Here is a 25,168-nt window from a genome sequence, read left to right as displayed (position 1 = left end):
TCTTTGTGACCCCATGGACAGCAGCACATTAGGCTTCCATGTCCTTCACTATCTCCCAGAGTTTAAACAAACTCATGTCCATTGAATTGGACACCATTCAACCATCTCATCCTCTGTTGTCCCCTTCTCCTCCCACCTTCAATCTTTCCCAGCATCAGGGTCTTTCCCAATGAGTCCACACTTCGCATCAGGTGGCCAAAGCATTGGAGCTTCAGCTTCAGCATCAGTCCTTCCAATGAATATTCAGGGTTGATTTCCTTTAGAATTAACTGATTTGATCTCCTTGCTGCCCAAGGGACTCTCACAAGTCTTCTCCAGCACCACAATGTGAAAGCATCAGTTTTTCAGCAATCAACCTTCTTAATGGTCCAACTCACATCAATATGTGGCTACTGGAAAAACTAGTTTTGACTAGATGGACCTTTGTCAGCAAAGTGATGTCTCTGCTTTTTAATATGCTGTCTAGGTTGGTCATAGCTTTTCTTCCAAAGAGTAAGCATCTTTTAATTTCATGGCTGCAGCCACCATTTGCAGTGATTCTGGAGCCCCCCAAAATAAAGTCTGTCACTGTTGCCATTTTTTCCCTACCTATTCACTGTGAGGTGATGGGACTGGATGCCCTGAACTTTGTGTTTTGAATGTTGAGTTTTAAACTAGCTTAAGTTTTAAGCCAGGCTCCAATAAAAATGTAACATTTTAGAATGGTGATATACTACAGTGTTTTAACATTACATAAGAGGCAAGAGAAATATTTGTTTTTTCCTAGCCTACTCTGTTTGCAATATTCATACTAAAAAATCTTCTTGGCTCCTATGGGGAAACATCCCATATTTAACAGCTGTCTCCTTTAGGTCATAAAGTAAAACAGAGAATTCTTGCTGTGTCCCTAGCGTAAGGAAAATCTGATCATAAATCAAATTACACTAAAATATATGCTGTATTTGGATCTTAGAACATTTGCCAAATGTATGATTGTTTTAACTGTGTATGTTGTTAAGTCAAATCTCAACAAGTAAAGCTTCATTATATCAAAAATCCTGGCTTTAAGCCTTGTCTAGCTATAGGGCACATATTTATTATACAAAAAAAAAAAAAAAATGTAATCAAGTGTCATTGAGCTTGCTAACTATAATAAAAATAATATCACCAATCACAAAGCAGACATTAACACTTAAGCCCTGTTTAATACCTTAGTAATACCAGAGATCAGTGAGAAAAATGTCCTCCTTTTAATGATGTGGAGACATCTGAAAAGTCCATAATATGCATGTTATCTGTGATCTCAATCTTGAAGTTAAAATGTCCACTGTGTTCACGTGTTGTGGGAAAGATTTTAGAAACATCAAAAACTTCAAAATTTCTGGGCAGATGGAGAACAAAAAAACCCATATGTCTTTGTCCAAGACCAATTCTATTCTTTTATGAATGGCTGTTCTCTATGTCAACCACCAATTTGATAATGAGAAGAATTATGAAGGTGAAACAGCCGTTTGGCCAGCCAGATAAATGGAATCAACCTTTTAGATGACTGAAGTAACACGTTTAAATATTGTAGCATTCATGGCTCTAAATTCAATGGACAACATTGCCATCCCTTCTATGTTCCCGAATGACATACTGTGAAAAATTCTTACCTGCCTCCTGAGAAATCTGTATGCAGGTCAAGAAGCTACAGTTAGAACTGGACATGGAACAATGGACTGGTTCCAAATTGGGAAAGGAGTACATCAAGGCTGTATATTGTCACCCTACTTATTTAAATAATATGCAGAGTACATCATGCAAAATGCCAGGCTACATGAAGCACAAGCTAGAATCAAGATGCTGGGGGAAATGTCAATAACCTCAGATATGCAGATGACACCACCCTTATGGCAAAAAGCAAAGAGGAACTTAAGAGCCTGTTGATGACAGTGAAAGAGGAGAGTGAAAAAGCTGGCTTAAAACTCAACATTCAGAAAGCTAAGATCATAGCATCTGGTCCCATCACTTCACAGCAAATAGATGGGGAAACAATGGAAACAGTGAGAGACTTTATTGCCCTGGGGTCCAAAATTACAGCAAATGATGACTGATGGCATGAAATTAAAAGCTGCTTGCTCCTTGGAAGAAAAGCTATGACTGACCAAGACAGCATATTTAAAAGCAGAGACATCACTTTGCCGACTAAGGTCCATTTAGTCAAAACTATGGTTTAACCAGTAGTCACGTATGGATATGACATGATCCATACATAGATCCAGATCCTCTGGAGAAGGAAATGGCAACCCACCCCAGAACTCTTGCCTGGAAAATCCCATTGATGGAGAAGCATGGTAGGCTACAGTCCATGTGGTGGCAAAGACTCGGACACTACTGAGTTACTTCACTTTGCACTTTATGTATGGATGTGAAAGTTGGACTATAAAGAAAGCAGAGTGATGAGGAATTGATGCTTTTGAACTGTGGTGTTGGAAAAAACTCCTGAGAGTCCTTTGGACTGTAAGGAGATACAACCAATCAATAAAGAAAATCAGTCCTGAATGTTCATTGAAAGGACTGATACTGAAGCTGAAACTCCAATACCTTGGCCACCTGATGTGAAGAGCTGACTCATTGGAAAAGACCCTGATGCTGGGAAAGATCAAAGGCAGGAGGAGAAGGGGGAGACAGAGGATGAAATGGTTGGATGTCATCACCGACGTGATGGACATGAGTTTGAGCAAGTTCCAAGAGTTAGAGATGAATAGCGAAGCCTGGCGTGCTACAGTCTTTGGGATTGCAAAGAGTTGGACATGACTGAGCGAATGAACTGAACTGAATGAGATACTAACTTTCCTTATACCAAGAATTTTTCAGCCTAATTCCATGGATGGGACTCAAGGTGTTTCTGAACTCTTGAAAGCTGGCAAAATTTTGATGGGATAAACTTGTGTATATTTTGTTAGTGGAGGTAGAGAAATTGGTTTGATCTGTATTCTCAGCTAGAATCTTTTCTTTTTTTTTTTTAATAAGAAAAAAAAACTTTATTTGAAGTGTTCACAAGAATTTTAACATAGTAAACCTCAACTCAAATATTGACACACAAACAATAAAAAATATTAAAGAGTATCATCATACATCATTTTGGCAAAACAAGATGGTCCAAGTTCTTGTCACAAAACATTGCATAGTGACATTTTTCCTGTCAAATGACTAACTGGATGAAAATACCACATTTCTTTTGTGTCCTTAAGAATATGTAGGTCATTTATCGATTATTGAGTTTTGAGAAGATTCATCTACAATATATTCCTCTGAAAGCTCATAACCTGACCAATTTTGCCATCATTAACAGAGTCTAAGAGTGCTGCTACCTGCCTCTTTCCATTTATCCTCTGATTCATCTAATAACTTGGAAACATCTTCCTCTATCAATTTCCTTTTATTTGCCACTATGAATGGAAAATGAAAAATTCTAAATTCTCAACTTGTATGAAATCTTGAAGCAAACCATAAAGATAGTCCCTTCAAGTCTTATTTTATTCCTTCTTGAAAATGAAAGCAGTACTTTGGGCACTATGATAGGAAAACTGCAGGATAATATATTTTTTAAAGACAGTGCATCATCTTTTAGGGGATTTCATCATTTTCCATGTTTTGTATAACTTAATTCTTTTTACTTTTTTTTTTTTTAATTTTTTATTCCTTTATTTCTCATGTGTTCCCCATCCTGAACCCTCCTCCCACCTCCCTCCCCATACCATCCCTCTGGGTCGTCCCAGTGCACCAGCCCCAAGCATCCAGCATCGTGCATTGAACCTGGACTGGCATCTCGTTTCATACATGACATTTCACATGTTTCAATGCCATTCTCCCAAATCTTCCCACCCTCCTCCTCTCCCACAGAGTCCATAAGCCTGTTCTATACATCAGTGTCTCTTTTGCTGTCTCGTATACAGGGTTATCATTACCATCTTTCTAAATTCCATATATATGCGTTAGTATACTGTATTGGTGTTTTTCCTTCTGGCTTACTTCACTCTGTATAATAGGCTCCAGTTTCATCCACCTCATTAGAACTGATTCAAATGTATTCTTTTTAATGGCTGAGTAATACTCCATTGTGTATATGTACCACCGCTTTCTTATCCATTCATCTGCTGATGGGCATCAAGGTTGCTTCCATGTCCTGGCTATTATAAACAGTGCTGCGATGAACATTGGGGTACACATGTCTCTTTCCCTTCTGGTTTCCTCAGTGTGTATGCCCAGCAGTGGGATTGCTGGATCATAAGGCAGTTCTATTTCCAGTTTTTTAAGCAATCTCCACACTGTTCTCCATAGTGGCTGTACTAGTTTGCATTCCCACCAACAGTGTAAGAGGGTTCCCTTTTCTCAACACCCTCTCCAGCATTTATTATTTGTAGACTTTTGGATCGCAGCCATTCTGACTGGTGTGAAATGGTACCACATAGTGGTTTTGATTTGCATTTCTCTGATAATGAGTGATGTTGAGCATCTTTTCATGTGTTTGTCAGCCATCTGTATGTCCTCCTTGGAGAAATGTCTATTTAGATCTTTGGCCCATTTTTTGATTGGGTCATTAATTTTTCTGGAGTTGAGCTGTAGGAGTTGCTTGTATATTTTTGAGATTAGTTGTTTGTCGGTTGCCTCAGCTAGAATCTTAAATGGATTTTGACCAATCCAAAGCAAAATATTACTGCTGTGTTCTATCCTATTCTGTTAGCTGGCTGCTTTCTATTCTTGTACTCTTCCCCCTCACTTCCTAGTGCAGTTTCTTGTGCATTAGGTATATATTCTGAATGGTTGAAATGAAAAGTCCAGTTTTAATTGTTTTTCTCCCAGGATGTAATGTAATAGTAATCTAGATGCATCCTAAAACAGTTCTTTAATAGGACAGCACTCTAATAAAATATACTTTCATGGAGCTTTGTTAAATATGTCTGCAATAGTACACTATGCTATGCTAAGTCACTTCAGTCGTTTCCGACTCTGTGTGACCCCATAGATGGCAGCCCACCAGGCTCCCCCGTCCCTGGGATTCTCCAGACAAGAACACTGGAGTGGGTTGCCATTTCCTTCTCCAATGCATGAAAGTGAAAAGTGAAGATGAAGTCACTCAGTCATGTCCGACTCTTAGCGACCCCATGGATTGCAGCCTAACAGGCTCCTCCGTCCATGGGATTTTCCAAGCAAGAGGTACTGGAGTGGGGTGCCATTGACTTCTCCGAATAGTACACTACTTCTTTCTACAATAACTTTCTATTTTACATTACATATTTATGAGAAAATTATCATTCCAGTAATTTCAATGAGCTCAAAACTCTCTTATCTCAGAACAAAATCAGATGTAATTCACAGGTAAGCTTTTTTTATTAAACACTTTAGAAATGAACTGTTCTCCCCCTCCCCTCTACTCACCATTACCCAAAGGTTCATTGTGGTACAATTTTAAATATTCCTACTGTTTTTAAGTACAAAATCCATAGGAAAAAAGTTTTATTGAATATAATTTTCATACAGAGTTGAATATGTTACCAATATTGCTTTATTATTAATTGCCATTACCTTTTTATAGCTTTATTCCTATATTTGTCCTCTTTAAACAAGATATTGGGAAAAGAAATTAAAAAATATATTTTTAAGGAATTTCTTTTAAACCCAGTTCATCTCAAAGCAGTGACCAAAATATTCTACTAAACCTCACATAATTATTACAGAGATTTTTATAACACTATCTTCTTAATATAATAACTAAATGCCAATAATTTTGACTTAAACATTTAAAATTTTTTTTTAGATAATTTTAGATTTGCAAAAGAGTTACAAAACCCAGTACAAAGAAATATGGTATTCATGTAATCTTTTTTCCCTTATGTTAAATTCTTACATGAGCTAAATGATTGTTAAAACAAAGAACGTAATTTTGGTACATTTATAGTGGGAGAGGGCAATGGCACCCCACTCCAGTACTCTTGCCTGGAAAACCCCATGGATGGAGGAGCCTCCTGTGCTGCAGTTCATGGGGTAACTAGGAGTCAGACACGACTGAGCGACTTCACTTTCACTTTTCACTTTCATGCATTGGAGAGGGAGATGGCAACCCACTCCAGTGTTCTTGCCTGGAGAATCCCAGGGATGGGGGAGCCTGGTGGGCTGCCGTCTATGGAGTTGCACAGAGTTGGACACGACTGATGCAACTTAGCAGCAGCAGCAGCAGCAGCAGCATAGTGCCTAAACTGCAAATTCAGTTCATTTCAGTTCAGTCACTCAGTCCTGTCTGACTCTTTGAGACCCCATAAACCACAGCATGCCAGGCCTCCTTGTCCATCACCAACTCCCGGATTCCACCCAAACTCATGTCCGTCGAGTTGGTGACACCATCCAACCATCTCATCCTCTGTTGTTCCCGTCTCCTCCTGCCCTCAATCCCTCCCAGCATCAGGGTCTTTTCAAATGAGTCAGCTCTTCCCATCAGTGGCCAAAGTATTGGAGTTTCAGCTTCAACATCAGTCCTTCCAATGAACACCCAGGACTGATCTCCTTTAGGATGGACTGGTTGGATCTCCTTGCAGTCCAAGGGACTCTCAAGAGTCTCCAACACCACAGTTCAAAAGGATCAATTCTTCAGCATTCAGCTGTCTTTATAGTCCAGCTCTCACATCCATACATGACCCCTGGATAAACTATAACCTTGACTAGACAGACCTTTGTTGGTAAAGTAATGTCTCTGCTGACTAGGTTGGCCTTCCAAAGAGTAAGCGTCTTTTAATTTCATGGCTGCAATCACCATCTGCAGTGATTTTGGAGCCCAGAAAAATAAAGTCAGCCACTGTTTCCACTGTTTCCCCATCTGTTTCCCAAGAAGTGATGGGACCACATGCCATGATCTTCGTTTTCTGAATGTTGAGCTTTAAGCCAACTTTTTCACTCTTCACTTTCACTTTCCTCAAGAGGCTTTTGAGTTCCTCTTCACTTTCTGCCATAAGGGTGGTGCCATCTGCATATCTGAGGTTATTGGTATTTCTCCTGGCAATCTTGATTCCAGCTTGTGTTTCTTCCAGTCCAGCGTTTCTCATGATGTACTCTGCATATAAGTTAAATAAACACGGTGACAATATACAGCCTTGACGAACTCCTTTTCCTATTTGGAACCAGTCTGTTGTTCCATGTCCAGTTCTAACTGTTGCTTCCTGACTTGCATACAAATTTCTCAAGAGGCAGGTCAGATGGTCTTGTATTCCCATCTATTTCAGAATTTTCCACAGTTTATTGCTAGGTCATACATTTTTTTTTTTTTAAACTTTACAAATTGTATTAGTTTTGCCAAATATCAAAATGAATCCACCACAGGTATACATGTGTTCCCCATCCTGAACCCTCCTCCCTCCTCCCTCCCCATACAATCGCTCTGGGTCGTCCCAGTGCACTAGCCCCAAGCATCCAGTATCGTGCATCAAACCTGGACTGGCAACTCGTTTCATACATGATATTATACATGTTTCAATGCCATTCTCCCAAATCTTCCCACCCTCTCCCTCTGCAACAGAGTCTGTAAGACTGTTCTATACATCAGTGTCTCTTTTGCTGTCTCATACATAGGGTTATTGTTAGCATCTTTCTAAATTCCATATATAGGTGTTAGTATACTGTATTGGTGTTTTTCTTTCTGGTTACTTCACTGTGTATAATAGGCTCCAGTTTCATCCGCCTCATTAGAACTGATTCAAATGTATTCTTTTTAATGGCTGAGTAATACTCCATTGTGTATATGTACCACCGCTTTCTTATCCATTCATCTGCTGATGGACATCTAGGTTGCGTCCCTGTCCTGGCTATTATAAACAGTGCTGCGATGAACATTGGGGTACACATGTCTCTTTCCCTTCTGGTTTCCTCAGTGTGTATGCCAGCAGTAGGATTGCTGGATCATAAGGCAGTTCTATTTCCAGTTTTTTAAGCAATCTCCACACTGTTCTCCATAGTGGCTGTACTAGTTTGCATTCCCACCAACAGTGTAAGAGCGTTCGCTTTTCTCCACACCCTCTCCAGCATTATTGCTTGTAGACTTTTGGATCGCAGCCATTCTGACTGGTGTGAAATCGTACCTCATAGTGGTTTTGATTTGCGTTTCTCTGATAATGAGTGATGTTGAGCATCTTTTCATGTGTTTGTTAGCCATCTCTATGTCTTCTTTGGAGAAATGTCTATTTAGTTCTTTGGCCCATTTTTTGATTGGGTCATTTATTTTTCTGGAGTTGAGCTGTAGGAGTTGCTTGTATATTTTTGAGATTAGTTGTTTGTCAGTTGCTTCATTTGCTATTATTTTCTCCCGTTCTGAAGGCTGCCTTTTCACCTTGCTAATAATCTCCTTTGATGTGCAGAAGCTTTTAAGTTTAATTAGGTCCCATTTGTTTATTTTTGCTTTTATTTCCAATATTCTAGAGGGTGGGTCATAGAGGATCCTGCTGTGTTGTATGTCAGAGAGTGTTTTGCCTATGTTCTCCTGTAGGAGTTTTATAGTTTCTGGTCTTACGTTGAGATCTTTAATCCATTTTGAGTTTATTTTTGTGTATGGTGTTAGAAAGTGTTCTAGTTTCATTCTTTTACAAGTGGGTGACCAGATTTCCCAGTACCACTTGTTAAAGAGATTGTCTTTAATCCATTGTATATTCTTGCCTCCTTTGTCAAAGATAAGGTGTCCATATGTGTGTATAGTAAGATTAGATCTCAATTATAGGAGAAAAACTATTAAAATTCCAACATATGGAGCCTGAACAACACGCTGCTGAATAACCAACAAATCACAGAAGAAATCAAAAAAGAAATCAAAATTTCCATAGAAACGAATGAAAATGAAAACACAACAACCCAAAACCTGTGGGGCACTGTAAAAGCAGTCCTAAGGAGAAAGTTCATAGCAATACAGGCATACCTCAAGAAACAAGAAAAAAGTCAAATAAATAACCTAACTGTACACCTAAAGCAACTAGAAGAGGAAGAAGTGAAGAACCCCAACGTTAGTAGAAGGAAAGAAATCTTAAAAATTAGGGCAGAAATAAATGCAAGAGAAACAAAAGAGACCATAGCAAAAATCAACAAAGCCAAAAGCTGGTTCTTTGAAAGGATAAATAAAATTGACAAACCATTAGCCAGACTCATCAGGAAACAAAGGGAGAAAAATCAAATCAATAAAACTAGAAATGAAAATGGAGAGATCACAACAGACAGCACAGAAATACAAAGGATCATAAGAGACTACTATCAGAAATTATATGCCAATAAAACGGACAACGTGGAAGAAATGGACAAATTCTTAGAAAAGTACAACTTTCCAAAACTCGACCAGGAAGAAATAGAAAATCTTAACAGACCCAACACAAGCACGGAAATTGAAACTGTAATCAAAAATCTTCCAGCAAACAAAAGCCCAGGTCCAGACGGCTTCACAGCTGAATTCTACCAAAAATTTAGAGAAGAGCTAACACCTATCCTGCTCAAACTCTTCCAGAAAATTGCAGAGGAAGGTAAACTTCCAAACTCATTCTATAAGGCAACCATCACCCTAATACCAAAACCTGACAAAGATCCCACAAAAAAAGAAAACTACAGGCCAATATCACTGATGAACATAGATGCAAAAATCCTTAACAAAATTCTAGCAGTCAGAATCCAACAACACATTAAGAAGATCATACACCATGACCAAGTGGGCTTTATCCCAGGGATGCAAAGATTCTTCAATATCCACAAATCAATCAATGTAATACACCACATTAACAAATTGAAAAATAAAAACCATATGATTATCTCAATAGATGCAGAGAAAGCCTTTGACAAAATTCAACATGCATTTATGATAAGAACTCTCCAGAAAGCAGGAATAGAAGGAACATATCTCAACATAATAAAAGCTATATATGACAAACCCACAGCAAACATACCTCAATGGTGAAGAATTGAAAGCATTTCCTCTAAAGTCAGGAACAAGACAAGGGTGCCCACTTTCACCATTACCATTCAACATAGTTTTGGAAGTTTTGGCCACAGCAATCAGAGCAGAAAAAGAAATAAAAGGAATCCAAATTGGAAAAGAAGTAGTAAAGCTCTCACTATTTGCAGATGACATGATCCTCTACATAGAAAACCCTAAAGACTCCACCAGAAAATTACTAGAACTAATCAATGACTATAGTAAAGTTGCAGGATATATAATCAACACACAGAAATCCCTTGCATTCCTATACACTAATAATGAGAAAACAGAAAGAGAAATTGAGGAAACAATTCCATTCACCATTGCAACAGAAAGAATAAAATACTTAGGAATATATCTACCTAAAGAAACTAAAGACCTATACATAGAAAACTCTAAAACACTGGTGAAAGAAATCAAAGAGGACACTAATAGATGGAGAAATATACCATGTTCATGGATTGGAAGAATCAATATAGTGAAAATGAGTATACTACCCAAAGCAATTTATAGATTCAATGCAATCCCTACCAAGCTACCAACGGTATTCTTCACAGAGCTAGAACAAATAATTTCACAATTTGTATGGAAATACAAAAAACCTCGAATACCCTAAGCTATCTTGAGAAAGAAGAATGGAACTGGAGAAATCAATCTACCTGACTTCGGGCTCTACTACAAAGCCACAGTTATCAAGACAGTATAGTACTGGCACAAAGACAGAAATAGAGATCAATGGAACAAAATAGAAAGCCCAGAGATAAATCCACACACATATGGTCATGCATTATTGGCAAAGATACTATGGATGTATTATACCCATCTTTCTGCATCACATCAGTGGGTACATGATGCCGACATGTGTTATAGAGATGTTAATTTCAGTTACTTGTTTAAAATGATATTTGCTAAGGTTCTATAATTAAAATAATGTGTCCCTTCATACTTATTAAATATTTAGGGAAAAATCATTTGAATCTATGCAAATATTTTCTTCTCACTTAAACTTTTTCCCACTAAATTCCTTATCCATTGGTGAATGTTGTCTGCAAGAATGGTGTTTTAATAGTGGTTTTCTGTTTTATCCAATTTATCCTACATGTGCTGTTGAAATTATTTTGTAATTTTTGAAAGAGATGTTCCTTCTCATTTATTATTTATGTATTTATTCGATTTTCTTTTTATAAGCATGGAATCATGTATGATTGTTTTATTCTTTAGACTATTTTTCATTTTGTTGTTGTCATTAATGTTGTTCAACTCGAGCAACAGAACTTCTATGGAGTTGGTCTTTCAGTTTGGCTCACATACCATTTTGGCATTATTCCACCCTTTTTTTGTTTTCTTGTTTGCTTGTTTTGAGCCCTTCCTAGACTTATAGCACCACAAGATACCGCAGGATCATTTTATAATTTCCCTACACAAGCCCTAAAATCATCCATGTCTCCAGGAAGTTATAATCCCTTTTGTTAAGAAATGCTATTAGAAATGGCAAACTGGGTGATTAAGTATGCTCATTGCTAGTGGGATGTCACTGTTTTTAATAGCTTTTAGTGCATACAGACAGGAAATATATGCATGTATTTGAAATACATGCATTTCCATATACATATGCACACACATAATTCATTTCCACACCACAGAATTAATTCTAAACTTCCCACTATTTAATTGATAACTTCTTGATAAACCTGGCTGTCAACAGTGTATTTATATTAATAGCATATTTACTTATTTTTCAACAATTTTATACATATAATGTAACTTAATTACTAATCCATTATGAACTAGAACACAGTGCTTCTGTAGTTTATTTTGTCAATCAAAATTTATTTTCCAAAGTTACCCTTTCTTCCCCATCCATTTTAATGTAGTTATGATTCATTCATGATACAGTTAGATTCATTTGTTATGGTCTGCACTCTACCTTTCCTCCATATGCTGACTGGTATTTTTAATATGTATGTACAATAATAATTACTCTTCGTGGTTTATAGTCTTGTTTGTTTTAACAAATGCATACAGAAATGCATTTGCCTCTATAATTACATTCAGAAGAATTCCATCATCCTCAAAATCTTTTTGGAATGCCTTTGTATAATTAAGCCCTCCCACATTTCTCCAAACTCTGCCACCATTGACCTGCTTTTTATCTCTGTATTGCCGGGAGCCAGCATATTGCATATTGAGTGCAGCACTTTCCACAGCATCATCTTTCAGGATCTGGAATAGCTTAACTGGAATTCTATCACTGCCAGGAGCCAGTGTGAGGAACTCCACCCATGACAAAGGTCATGAGGAAGGAGGCTCAGCATAGGCAAAGGTGGGATCAAGCCTCAGGGGTCTCCCTGGAAATTCTCGAGCATCTACCCCCAAAACCAGAATCTGCCTACTTTCTGCTTTGTGCTTTCACCTACACCTCTGACTTTACAGGGGGCTGTCCCCCACTACTTCTCTCTGAAAAAAGAGTTAGCTTACAGCTCCAGTTAATAATTCCTGGGTGTGACAGTGTTTAACCTACAAACTCCTTTGGAAATCCTCTAGCCTGCCTGAATAGGTTTTTCCAGCCACATGTGATTGTTCAGAGCCTCCCAACTGTGAGAGGCAGGAGATGTTCTAACTATCTAAACACAGATTCCTTTGAGTAGTTAAAAGATTGATTAGAAATTGTATTGGTGAAGGGTTTTTCACTTATTGGGCCAATGTTTGCTGCTAAGTCTCCATACTCCTTACCTACTGTGTCCTTGGCAGTGTATTGATTGATATAATGGGTGTATAGAAATGTAAGTAGTAGCCTCAATGTTTGTAACCTTGGACCCTTGAGTTAACTCTTTTCTTGATTGAGCCCACCTCACCTTTGCCCTATAGGAATGCAGCTTTGTCCAATGCTTTTTTGGAGGCTGGTGCCTGACTTTGGAATAATCACCTTTAGAGAAAGATAAGTTTCTTAAAATGTTAACAGGTCTCCTGGCCAGAAGATGATGTAATTCACCTGAAATTTTGCATATGATAAGTTTGAAAGCCTGGCTTCGATTAGGACCAGGAGCTGCTGTCCTTGCATGACTCCACCCCTTCCCCCATTATCCTCTATGCACAACTTAAGGTATAAAACTACTTTGGAAAATAAAGTGCGGGCCTTGTTCACCGAAACTTGGTCTCCCCATGTCGCTCTCTCTCCCAAATTCTGGCTGAGTCTCCATCTGGAGCGCAGAACCCGCCATGCTTGCTAATTATGCCTGGGCTTCTAAGATCCAACCGGGGAGGCCTCAGTATCTCCTCTCCTTTGGGAGAACGGAAGGACGCCTGTGGCCTACGTAAGTGGTGCAAACTTCTTGTCTTGAAGTTTTATTGGTCTCCCACATCAAGCTACTCAGCCTCTTTTCTTCACTGAATTTTCCTACTGAGCTATCCTTATTTCAGCCGCTTTTCTCCACTGAATTTCCTCACTGAGCTATCCTCATCCTATTACTTTTTATATCTTTGATAAATATTTAAATAAATAGGTCGCCTATGCCGTCTCTCCTTCGAATACCCTGGATCAGCCAGGGCTGGACCCCGGCACTGTATTATATTTTCTCCAGGGTATTCTAATGTCTCTTATGGACATGTTTCTTCCAATATGATTTGGGAATCATTATTGACTCCAATAAATTCCCAGATTAACTTAGAACATAGGTACTCATTCCCCATCATGTATAGTATCACATCAACTGTCCTCATACTTATAGAAATATAATAGAATAACTAGGATATAAGCTACACAGATTGAATTCTACTACAGGAACCTAGAAAGATTGCGTTAGTCTAAGGATATCTCCCTACTCAAGAAGTAACCTGATTGGGTATTTCCCATCAAGATTTTTTCTCAAGGTTTCTTTTTCTTATCACCTTTGGTTGTGCAAGCGAACTATTCATACAGGTTCATATTCCTGCTGCCGGTTTAGTTAAGGCCAGACTTTATCTTCTACTTATGAATGGATATTTTGGCATAATGACCAAAAGTTCCATGTGATTTTAAATTATCTGGTTTGGTTATAGAAACTGTTTGCTTACCTGACTAAGGTTTCGTATATTAGCTAAATAAAAGATGGTCTTCTTCTTTTTTTTTATCCTTCAAAACTTAGAAGGATATATATATATTTCTGTTCTATGGCATAAGGGTCAGAAGACTAATGTTGATACTCTCTGAAGTCTTAATTATTTTTTATTGATAGAATAGTTATTTTAGTAACCAGAGAGTTAAAAGTAAGGTTATTAAATTTAAGATCAACATAAAAATATCATCTATAGTAGAAGGGTGGTGTGGAGATGCAGATCATCTGTCATCATCCCATTTTAATAGTAATCAGAAATATACTCCTTCTGTCATTCCTGACAGCTAATAATAATTATGATTTCTTCTCTGGTTCCAGTTTTGAAAGGAGAATCTGATTTCTTATAGCTCTTTATATAATTTCATCAAGTCACATAACAACCGTGAAATTTAGGTATTATTCCACTTTATGTAATCACTTTCTTCCCCCAAAGTTACAACAGTAGAATTGGATTTTGACCCCAAGATTTTCTCCATGATATTTTCCACTTATACCTACTTTTTAAAAGGTGACTATATATCTTTTAAAGCAAAATTATTGTTCTTCTATCGCTCAGGTGATCTCTTAGAACACTCCAATACTCTGTCCATCAGGTGGGGTCAGCATCATTTCCCAGGGCATCTGGTGTTTGTATATATTACAGCCAACATTTGTGTGCAATTGATTATGCATTTGGTTTACAAGTTGATAGAGTAGATCTACTTTTATCCAGATGTCCATTGTCAACTTTCTTTTGAGATACTTCAACTGCCTTAGCCTTCTCTCCAATACTTAATTGGTCAATAAATACAGGCAATTTGAAATTTGTCTTTGGTCTTTCCAGATCTCCATTTCTTCTAAGTTATTAAGTTCTAGAAGGACCACCACAGAGGTAAAGTGCATCAAACATATCAAGGATACATACTATCAACATTCTTTTTTTATTTTTGACCTTGATACCTATCTAACATAGTATGTCAGGTTTTTCCTTTCTTCTTACACTGTACTCATTAAAAGAAAGTCATGCACAGCCTACACTTAAGTGAGAAATTATTCCCAATTTTTAGGATTCTTCTACAAAGATTTGTCTCTTTTCTATATTCATTAATCTACTTAGTCAATATTGATATCAATATGGAGACTCAAATGTTTATTTCATACCTTGGATTGTACTCCAATACTACTTCATTTTACTGCCCAAAAGTGTTCAGCTTTGAACACTGAGAGCTCTCTCAACTGGGTCCTCTGTCTCTTTGACATCACCCCATCAATGTGCATATTTATTCTGTTTTTAAAAGATATTAGTGTTCACTCTAGCATTCTATTTTTGGAAAATCAATGAAGTTTATATGAATATATAATTGGAATACATCAATCAATATTAATAGCTGTTATGTTATCTCAGGGTGATATCAGTGGTTTTCTTTTTATGTTTTTACTAATCTGTTTACTTGTATTACTCATGTATAAAAATCAATAATTTGTAAGATTTACATATACTGAAAGCAGTCATAACTTCTGTATAAATGATGAGTGAAGTATGTGTCTCCTGATGGTCAGGACATGGAGCCAGTTTTGAAGAGTTGCAGCTGCCCTCTACTGGTCAAGACTTCAGACTCTATGGAAAAAAGGCCAATGTCCTTTTAAAAATGCAAGTCTGCCATTTTCTGGTCCATGGCAGCTCTGATATCTTAGGAGTTAAAAAATAGTTGAATTTCTGCTGTAGAATCTTTAAGCAGGTTAAGTTTGAGTACATATTTGAGGGGTCTCTATGTGAACTTAAAACGTACCTCCCATTAATGTGAAGTTCATGCTGTGGACTGTGAACAGAAATGGATATATGTGAGAACAGGCCCAGAAAAATATTGCACATGCTGACTTGCCAATATTGTACCTCTTGAGTCTGATCTAAAGAAAACATCTTCTTGGATGAAAATATCTGGTCCATGACCTCTCTGCTGAGAATGTGACCAAGTCTGCTACAAAGCTTAAAAATAATACTAAGATTTTTCACTGGAAAAAAATCTAAAGGAAGGAAAAAAGAAACAGCTTATTTTATGCTCTATTCAATTAAGTTTAATCTGTCTAGTGTGAATTTGTGAGAAAGTTTAAAAGTTTAATAAGCAATTCAGCCAAGAGGGAAATTCATGTCCTGAGTAAATAATTATCAAGTAGATTTTCTCCCATGTACTAAGTGCTCCTATGAAGCTATTTTTAATGCAGCAGAAAACACCAAAACAGCTCTCTGCTCTGTGGGTCCTGTATTAATGACCAGGGACTCACAACTGACCACAAACAGGATAAGTAATTTGATTGGTGGGAGGCAGAAAAAAAATGCAATGGATTTAGGGCATTTGAGAGGATTGGAGTATGGGTAAGGATAGATTACTGTATTAAATAGAGGAGGAAATACAGGCCTCTTTGCAGTGAGATTTGAAGATTGGAGCACAATCTGAATGAATGGCTTTTGAAAAATATTTTATTTTCCTTTAAGTGTCATCTTTCATAAACAAACAAACAAACAAAAAACTGCAGCTAATTCTAATTATCCTGAACTAAAATGCATAGCTTTTAATGAGCCCTCTAAGACTCTGTTCACTAATTTCTAAAATGTTGATGTTCACTATTCCATCTCCTGCTTGACTACATCCAATTTACCTTGATTCATGGACCTAGCATTCCAGGTTTCTATGCAATATTGTTCTTTACAGCATCAAACTTTACTTCACCACTAGGCACATCCACAACTAAGGGTCATTTCTGCTTTGGCCTAGTCTCTTCATTCTGTCTGGAGCTACTTTTTCACTCTTTCCCAGTAGTATATGAGACACCTACCCACCTGGGGGGCTCATCTTCTGCTGTCATTTTTTTGTTTTTTGTTTTTGTTTTTTTGTCTTCTCATACTGTTCATGAGGTTCTCGAGGCAAGAATACTGAAGTGGTTTACCATTCCCTTCTTCAGTGGACCACGTTTTGTCAGAACTCTCCACCATGACCCATCCATCTTGGGTGGCCCTGCACAGCATGTCGCAGAGCTTCACTGAGTTACACAAGGCAATGATCCATATGATCATTTTGGTTGGCTTTCTGATTGTGGTTTTCATTCTGTGAGATTAAAGTTCTTACACCTTCTGTCTGCCCTATGATGGATGGGAATGAGAGGCTTTTGCAAGCTTCATAACAGGAGGGACTGGCTATTGGGAAAACTGGGAATGGGTGAATTTATTCACATGAACATTATATCTACTACTATGGGTAAGAACCATTAGAGAAAGGGAGTAGCCCTCATAGTCAACAAGAGTCTGAAATGTAGTACTTATGTGCAATCTCAAAAAGGACAGAATGATCCCAGTTCATTTCCAAGGCAATCCATTCAATATCACAGTAATACAAGACTATGTCCCAACCACTAACACTGAAAAAGCTTAAGTCAAATGGTTCTATGAAGGCCCACAAGACCTTCTAGAACTAACACCAAAAAAGATGTCCTTTTCATCATAGTGGATGGAATGCAAAAGTAGGAACTCAAGAGATACCTGGAATAACAGGCAAGTTTGGCCTTGGAGTACAAAGTGAAGCAAGGCAAAGGATAAGAGAGTTTTGCAAAAAGAATGCACTGGTCAGAACAAACATCCTTTTCTAACACCACAAGAAATGATTTTAAACATGGACATCACCAGATTGTCAATACCAAAACCAGATTGATTATATTCTTTGCAGCTGAAGATAGAGAAGTTCTATACAGTTAGCAAAGACAAGACCTGGAGTTGACTGTGGCTCAGATCATGAACTTCTTACTGCAAAATTGAGGCTTAAACTGAAGAAAGTAGGGGAAAATCACAAAGTCATTCAGGTATGACCAAAATCAAATATCTTTTGTTTATACAGTGGGTATGATTCATTGATTCAGCCAGTTAGGTCTGGTAGATAGATTACCTGAAGAACTATGGACACAGGTTTGTAAGATTGTGCAGGAGGTGATTACCAAAACCATGCCCAAGAAAAGAGAATACAAGAAGGCAATGTGCTTGTCTGAGGAGGTCTTACAAATAGTCGAGAAAATAAAAGAAGCCAAAGGCAAAGGAGAAAAGGAAAGATATACCCAACTGAATGCAGAGTTCCAGAGAATAGAAAGGAGAGACAAGACAGCCTTCCTAAGTGATCAATGCAAAGAAATAGAGGAAAATAATAAAATGGGGGAGAACTAGAGAGCTATTGAAGAAAATTGGAGATACCAAGGGAACGTTATGTGCAAAGATGAGCACAATAAAGGAGAGAAATGGCAAAGACCTAACATAAATGGAAGATTTTAAAAAGAGTTGGCAAGAATGCACAGAAGAACTGTACAAAAAGTCCTTAATGACTCAGATAACCCCAGTGGTATGGTCACTCACCTAGGGCCAAATATTCTGGAGTGTGAAGTCAAGTGGGCCTTAGAAAGCATTACTAGAAGAAAAAAAAAAAAAAGCTTGTGGAAGTGATGGAGTTCAATCTTAGATATTTCAAATCCTAAAAGATGATGCAATTAAAGCACTGCGCTCATTATATCAGCAAATTTGGAAAACTCAGCAGTGGCACAGGACTGGAAAAGGTCAGTTTTCATTCCAATCCCAAAGAAAGGCAGTGCAAAGATGGTTAAACTACCATAGAAAGGTGCTTGTTTCACGTGTTAACAAGGTAATGGTCAAAATCCTTCAAGCTAGACTTTGACAGTACATGAATCAAGAGCTTCTAGATGTAGAAGCTGGACTTAGAAAAGGCAGAGGAACCAGAGATCAAATTGCTGACACCCTTTTGATCATAAAAAAAAAAAAAAAAGAAATTAAAAACAGAAAAACAGATATTTCTGCTTCATTGACTATGCTGAATAAAGCCTTTGACTGTGTGGATGACAACAAACTGTGGAAAATTCTGAAAGAGATGGGAATTCCAGACCACCTTACCTGTGTCCTGGGAAACCTGTATGCAGGTCAAGAAGCAACAGTTAAGATGGATATGGAAGAATGAACTGGTTCAAAATTGGGAAAGGAGTACAAAAAGGCTTATTTAACCAGCTTATTTAATTTAAATGCAGAGTACACCATGCAAAATTCCAGGCTGGGTGACACGCAAGCTGAAGTCAAGATTGCCAGGAGAAATATCAACAACCTTAGATACGCAGATGATACCCTTCAAATGGCAGAAAGAAAAGAGGTACTAAAGATCCTCTTGATGAAGGTAAAAGAGAAGAGTGAAAAAGTTGGCTTAAAACTCAGCATTAAGCAAAATAAGATCATGTCATCCTGTCCTATCACTTCATGATAAATAAATGTGAAAAAAATGGAAACAGTGATATTTTATTTTCTTGAGCTCTGAAATCACTGTGGATGGTAACTGCAGGCACAAAATTCAGGGACATTTGCTCCTTAGAAGAAAAGCTATGACAAACATAGACAGCATATTAAAAAATAGAGACATCACTTTCCCAACAAAGGTCTGTATTGTCAAAGCTATAGTTTCCAGTAGTCATGTATGGATTTGAGTATTGGACCTTAATGAAAGCTGAGCACTAAAGAGTTGATGCTTTCAAACTGTGGTGCCGATGAAGACTCTTGAGAGTACCTTGGACAGTATGGAAGTCAAACCAGTCAATCGTAAATTAAATTAACCCTAAATATTCATTGGAAGGACTGATACTGATGCTAAAGCTCCAATACTTTGGCCACCTGATGAGAAGTGCTGACTCATTGGAAAAGACCCTGTGCTTAGAAAGATTGAGGGCAAAAGGAGAAGGAGGCAGCAGAGGATGAGATGGTTGAATGGCATCACCAACTCAATGGACATGAGTTTGAGCAAACTTTGAGAGACAGTGAAGGACAGGGAAGCCTGGTGTGCTGCAGTCCATGGGGTCGCAAGAGTCAGACACAACTTAGCAACTGCAAAACAACAATAATCAGGGCTCTGTATGTTCCAGACTTGGATGTTCTCCAGCCACGTCTTTCATCAGCCCCCTCTGTGTTTATTCTAGCCACATAACTTTTGTTTCATTTTTAAAACATATATAATTCTTTTAATTACCAAACTCATTCTCACTTTCAAATCTAAACATCTTCTGTTGTTTTCTGCCTGGATTCTCTTCTCCCTACCACATCCTCTCTGCTCCTTCTCACCCATAGGTTCCCAATTTAAATATCATTTCCTCAATGAATTCTTTTTCTGATCACTTCACTGTCCTCAATCTAACAACTTCCTGTGTTTCTCCTTCTAATTCTTACCACATATATTGAAAACCTGATTTGTTGAATATTTGCCTCCTGCCACCACTGGAGCCACTTTCCCCTGCTGGGCCGTAAGCTCTCTGAGATCAGGGGTTGTGTCTTTATTGCTTCCAATCTCTCCAGTGCTGAATATAGTTGATTCATTGTTGTTGTTAAGTTGCTAAGTCACATCCTACTCTTTGCAACCCCATGGACTGCAGCATGCCAGACTTCCCTGTCCTTCATTATCCCCTAGAGTTTGCTCAAATTCATGTCCACTGGATCATTGATGCTATCTAATTATCTAATGCTCTGCTAAACTAATGAATAATTTAAGTTTTTTGAATAGTTCTTTGTTTTTCTCTCTGTAGGTAGGCTTGTTTATCTGAACTATTAGAATGAAACTCATGTAGGCATTCTTTAATAGTATAAACATTTATTGAGACTTCTCTGTTATCAGTTAAATTTAAAGCCTGGAGACAAGGAGTCAGATATGACTGGCAGAGATACTTGAGTCAAGAAGGTTGTGAATACTTTCTTGGAAGCTTGTTTTTAAATCCGTCCCATACAGTGATGGGCCTGTAGAAAAGCTAAATGTAGTAGTTTGATCAACTTCCCTGATGGCTCAGTTAGAGTCAGTCATCCACCTGCAATGCAGGAGAACCAGGTTCGATCCCTGGGTGGGGAAGATCCTCTGGAGAAGGAAATGTCAACCTACTCCAGTGATTAGTTTGGCATCAGTCTCAAAGTAGAATTAAGACACAGAGGAGGCCCTCCACAGTTTAGCACTTGCGTTTCTCTTGAAATATTAGTAAAGTATGTGTCTAAAATAAAGGAATAAACAAGGAATCAGAAAATACAGGATCCAGATGTGACATCCAGTAAGACAGAGGCAAGAGGAATTTACAGGACAAATATGAAATAATTGGTCTTTATTGAAACTTATCAACAGGCTCTCATAAAAAAACTTTTTCTAGAAAATAAATTTGAGTACCTAAAAAAATTTTGAATTAATTTAGAGGAGATTTAAGTGATGGGTGGGAAAATAGAAATTGATTAATAATTAACCTTAAAAGGAAACAAAGCATATAAAGTAAGATGTATATTAACAATAGAGACTGTAAAATATGTAGAAAAGGAAATCATGGTATACATGGTATACATCTGAAAAATGAACCTTAATCTAATAAAAATTATGTTTTGATTATCTTGAATGAATGGAAGCTAGAAAAGGAATATGTGAGGTGGGAGTCTCTTCTGCAAACTACGAAGTCAAAGGTGTATAAAATTCAAAGATCAAGAAGTAATTTATGTAAATTACTCAAAATAAAAATGAATTTAAAAGTTGTTAAATGATTTCAAGATAAGTGCCTCTGAAAATCAGGGAATAGTGGCATATGGGCTATCAGAGGTGAGTTGATTTTGTTTATTATTTTTCTTTTAGTTTATGTATTTTTATTTGGAGGATAATTACTCTAAAATATTGTGCTGGCTTCAGTTACAGATCAACATGAATCAGTCATAGGTATACACATGTCCCCTCCCTGTGTGGTACACCTGTCCATGTGGTATTTCCTAAGGTATTTGGTCAACCCAACTTGTTGTGCCAGATCTCTTCTACTTGTTCCACATAGTCTCGTGAGTGACCATGTCTCATCTCATAGCGTCACTGGCTATCTCAACCTCCTTGTGAAATGGGCTAGACAGAAGCACTGCATCCTTCTTACCTATTGTGGTGGAAGCTGTAGGAATGCCAATACTCTGTGCAAAGCTTCCTGAGCTCTGTGCGGCCTCCCCAGTTACTGTCGGGGGGACTAGGTGGCACAGTGCAACAGTCTTGGGGGTTTCAGGCTTTGGGGATAAAATATGATTGCTGAGAGTCAGAAGAAATGGAGGCTCCAACATACTATTTCTTCACATTTACTCACATCCTCCCTAACCCTCAAAGAGTCATCTTTGGGGAAATATTTCCAATAGCTTTTCCACCAACCGAACAGAACTCAGCAAACAGCTGTGTGTCATGTGGCCAGCTCAGTAACATAGCACCTCAAATGTGATTTTTCCCCCCTCTACTTTTGTGACATAAAATTGCACCCCTTCCTAAAGTGTTTCAACATAAACTGCTTCAGGCTTTATTTGTTAAGGGTGCTTTAACTCATAACCCTTCTACCACTGCACAGGCACAAAGGCCCTTCCAAGTCACATGCTCATTTCTCTGATGTCAGCAGCAGCAGATGTTCATGTCCAACTATGTTCCTTCCTTGGAAGCAGTTAAGAATTGCTCTTGAGCCCTTCTTCCAATTAGGGGAACACATCAAGATGCAGCTGTTGCACTAGGAGCTACAGTTCTGCAGGCCTGCCAACTGGCACATTCCATCATGCAATAAGAATTCTCAGGATGTGAAATCCAAATACTAGCCACAGGCATAGCTTAATATCCCAACAGTGGTGTGGGTGGCAGAAATAAAAGTGTTCATTTCTCCTGATAAGTAGAAAAGTGAAATTGGTACTTCTGTACAGTCCTTTGCCAAAGATGGATTGTTGATTTTTTCACAAAGAGCTACTCACTGGTGTCTGAGAATTCTGCTGAATTAATTCTAAATAACTGAGAAGAAAGTGATTAATAACATGCTGAAGAGTTCAATATTCACCCTCCCAAATTCAAGTCTACCAGATACCCATATGGTCTTATTAGGAAAACAAAATCTTTTCAAATTGAATTAGCTAAGGATCTTGATATGAAATTAATCTAGACTGAGCTTGAGCACCAAATCCAAAGACAGGCGACCTTATGAAATGAAGACAAGACACAGAAACATTCAGAATTAAGACTGTGCAGAGATAGAGGCAGAGATTAAAGTTATGTTACCACAAGCCAAGGAATGTCAGGACCCACAAGAAGCTGGAAGAATCAAGGAAGGATTCACCGTTACAGCTTTTGGAATGAATATGACCTTGCCCATATCTTGATTTCAGGCTTTTGGCCTCCAGAACCATGAGAAAATAAATTCCTGCTCTTTTAAGCCACTCATATAATGGTATGTCTTTATGGCAGACTTAAGACACTGATACAGAATGAAAAGTGTGTGTTAGTCGCTCAGTAGTGTCCGATTCTTTGCGACCCCATGGACTGTAGCCTGCTAGGTTCCTCTGTCTATGAAATTCTCCAGTCTAGAATACTGGAGTGGGTTGCCATTTCCTCCTTCAGGAGACCTTCTCAACCCAGGGATTGAACCTGGTCTCCCTCACTGCAGGAAGATTCTTTACCATCTGAGTCACTGGGGAAGCCATAGAATATAATGGGAAAGCCCAAAGCAACAGAGTTGATTGGTTAAGGGAAGTAAGGTGCAGGAATGGAGATAAGGAATGAACACAAATGGCAAGAAGCTTGATGCCAAGTCATATCTCACTCCACAGCTTTAAACGACTGACTAGAAGCTACTAGTCTTCCCATATGGGTTTGTGGAACACACATTAAGAGTAGAGCATTTCTTGCTGCTGAATATATCAAAGCATGTAACAGAGGGGAGGCAATATATCCATCCATGGTCACAGGTATCAATTTTGAAACTAAGGTTTTAAATAATCTTTCTAACAATCTACTAGAAGTCAGTGCATTGCTAATCAATTGGCTGAAGTAAATATATTAAGATTCTAGAGGAATCATAAGGTTTTTTGATGACTCCTTTTGACTACTTGATATCACTGAGTAGTGCATAGTTTTAAATTTTTTCTCCTATGTGATGAGGCAAAAAAAGGTTTATCATAACTTGAGGATTTAAGGACAGTGCTACTAATAATAGATCTATTGGTAAATAAAATTTTATATTTTAAAGATCATAGGTATTAATAGAAGAATTGAAGTTTAAAACCAGTATGTAAGCCTAAAACCAGTATATTTTAAGCAATGGCCTACTCTATTTTCTTTAAATGATTTTCCTTCTTTTTATGACTTTTTATAGCTTATTTTATATAGTCCTGCAATCTCCAGTGTAAGAAAAACTGTAATTATAGAACACATCTATTGGAAATTTTGCACTCTATTACTGGTTTGCTCTGTGGGATAACACCTCATGCAGTTTAATTTTTCCCAGCTGTGGACAATTATTCATATTTCCCCTAAAGTTCATCATCAACCTACCAATGGACCTCAGTTTCTTTTAGTTGGATATTCTAACTTTTCTAACAGTCCGCCTATGAGGAAGGCATTGCATAGCTAGAATATTTCATCAGTGAATCAAATTGTCTCCTGGATAAAAACACCAACAAAACAAGCTTACACAAGTGGAAAACTTCACATTGTTGAAGAATGAATGACAGAGCCTCAGATGTGTGAATAACGTTTCACTCACAGCTGTTGTGGTTTTTTGTCTAGTTGGCAAAATGTGTCAGTTTAGCCTTTACTTACCTATTCTAGCTTGAGCAATATGCTTTACCATCTGACACTTTCATTGTATGACTTTAAAAGTGTTTCTTTTTTCCCAATTAATTTTACTGCCCATCCCAGTCATAAAGAAGATGAGGTAGGCAGCTGGTTAAAACATACAGATCTTTTTTTTTTTTTTTTTTTTAAACACAAGTCTATGATGTTTGTAACTATCATTATACATTCTTCGATACTGCCTAAGAAACATTTTTTTGATAGTGTGTCATTTTGAAATGAGTAACTTTAAGAATTTTGTGTTCTATTTATTTTTGTGTAGAAAAGCTTCTTTGCAAATAGCCATTCCCACAAAATCAAAGGGGTTGTTCAGGCCCATTCCAAACCAAGTGAACTGCTGATACACTTTGTGGGAGTTGGCTGATCAAATAGATTGACTTTAGAGTTTTTACCTGGCTTTAGTGGCAGATACTAACCTTCGCAACATAAATTTACCTTGCTTGGACAAAATTTTCTCACCA

Source organism: Bos taurus, chromosome 1, assembly GCF_002263795.3.
Source record: "Bos taurus isolate L1 Dominette 01449 registration number 42190680 breed Hereford chromosome 1, ARS-UCD2.0, whole genome shotgun sequence".
Classification (NCBI taxonomy): Eukaryota; Metazoa; Chordata; class Mammalia; order Artiodactyla; family Bovidae; genus Bos; species Bos taurus.
Note: the sequence above shows the minus strand (reverse complement) of the source record.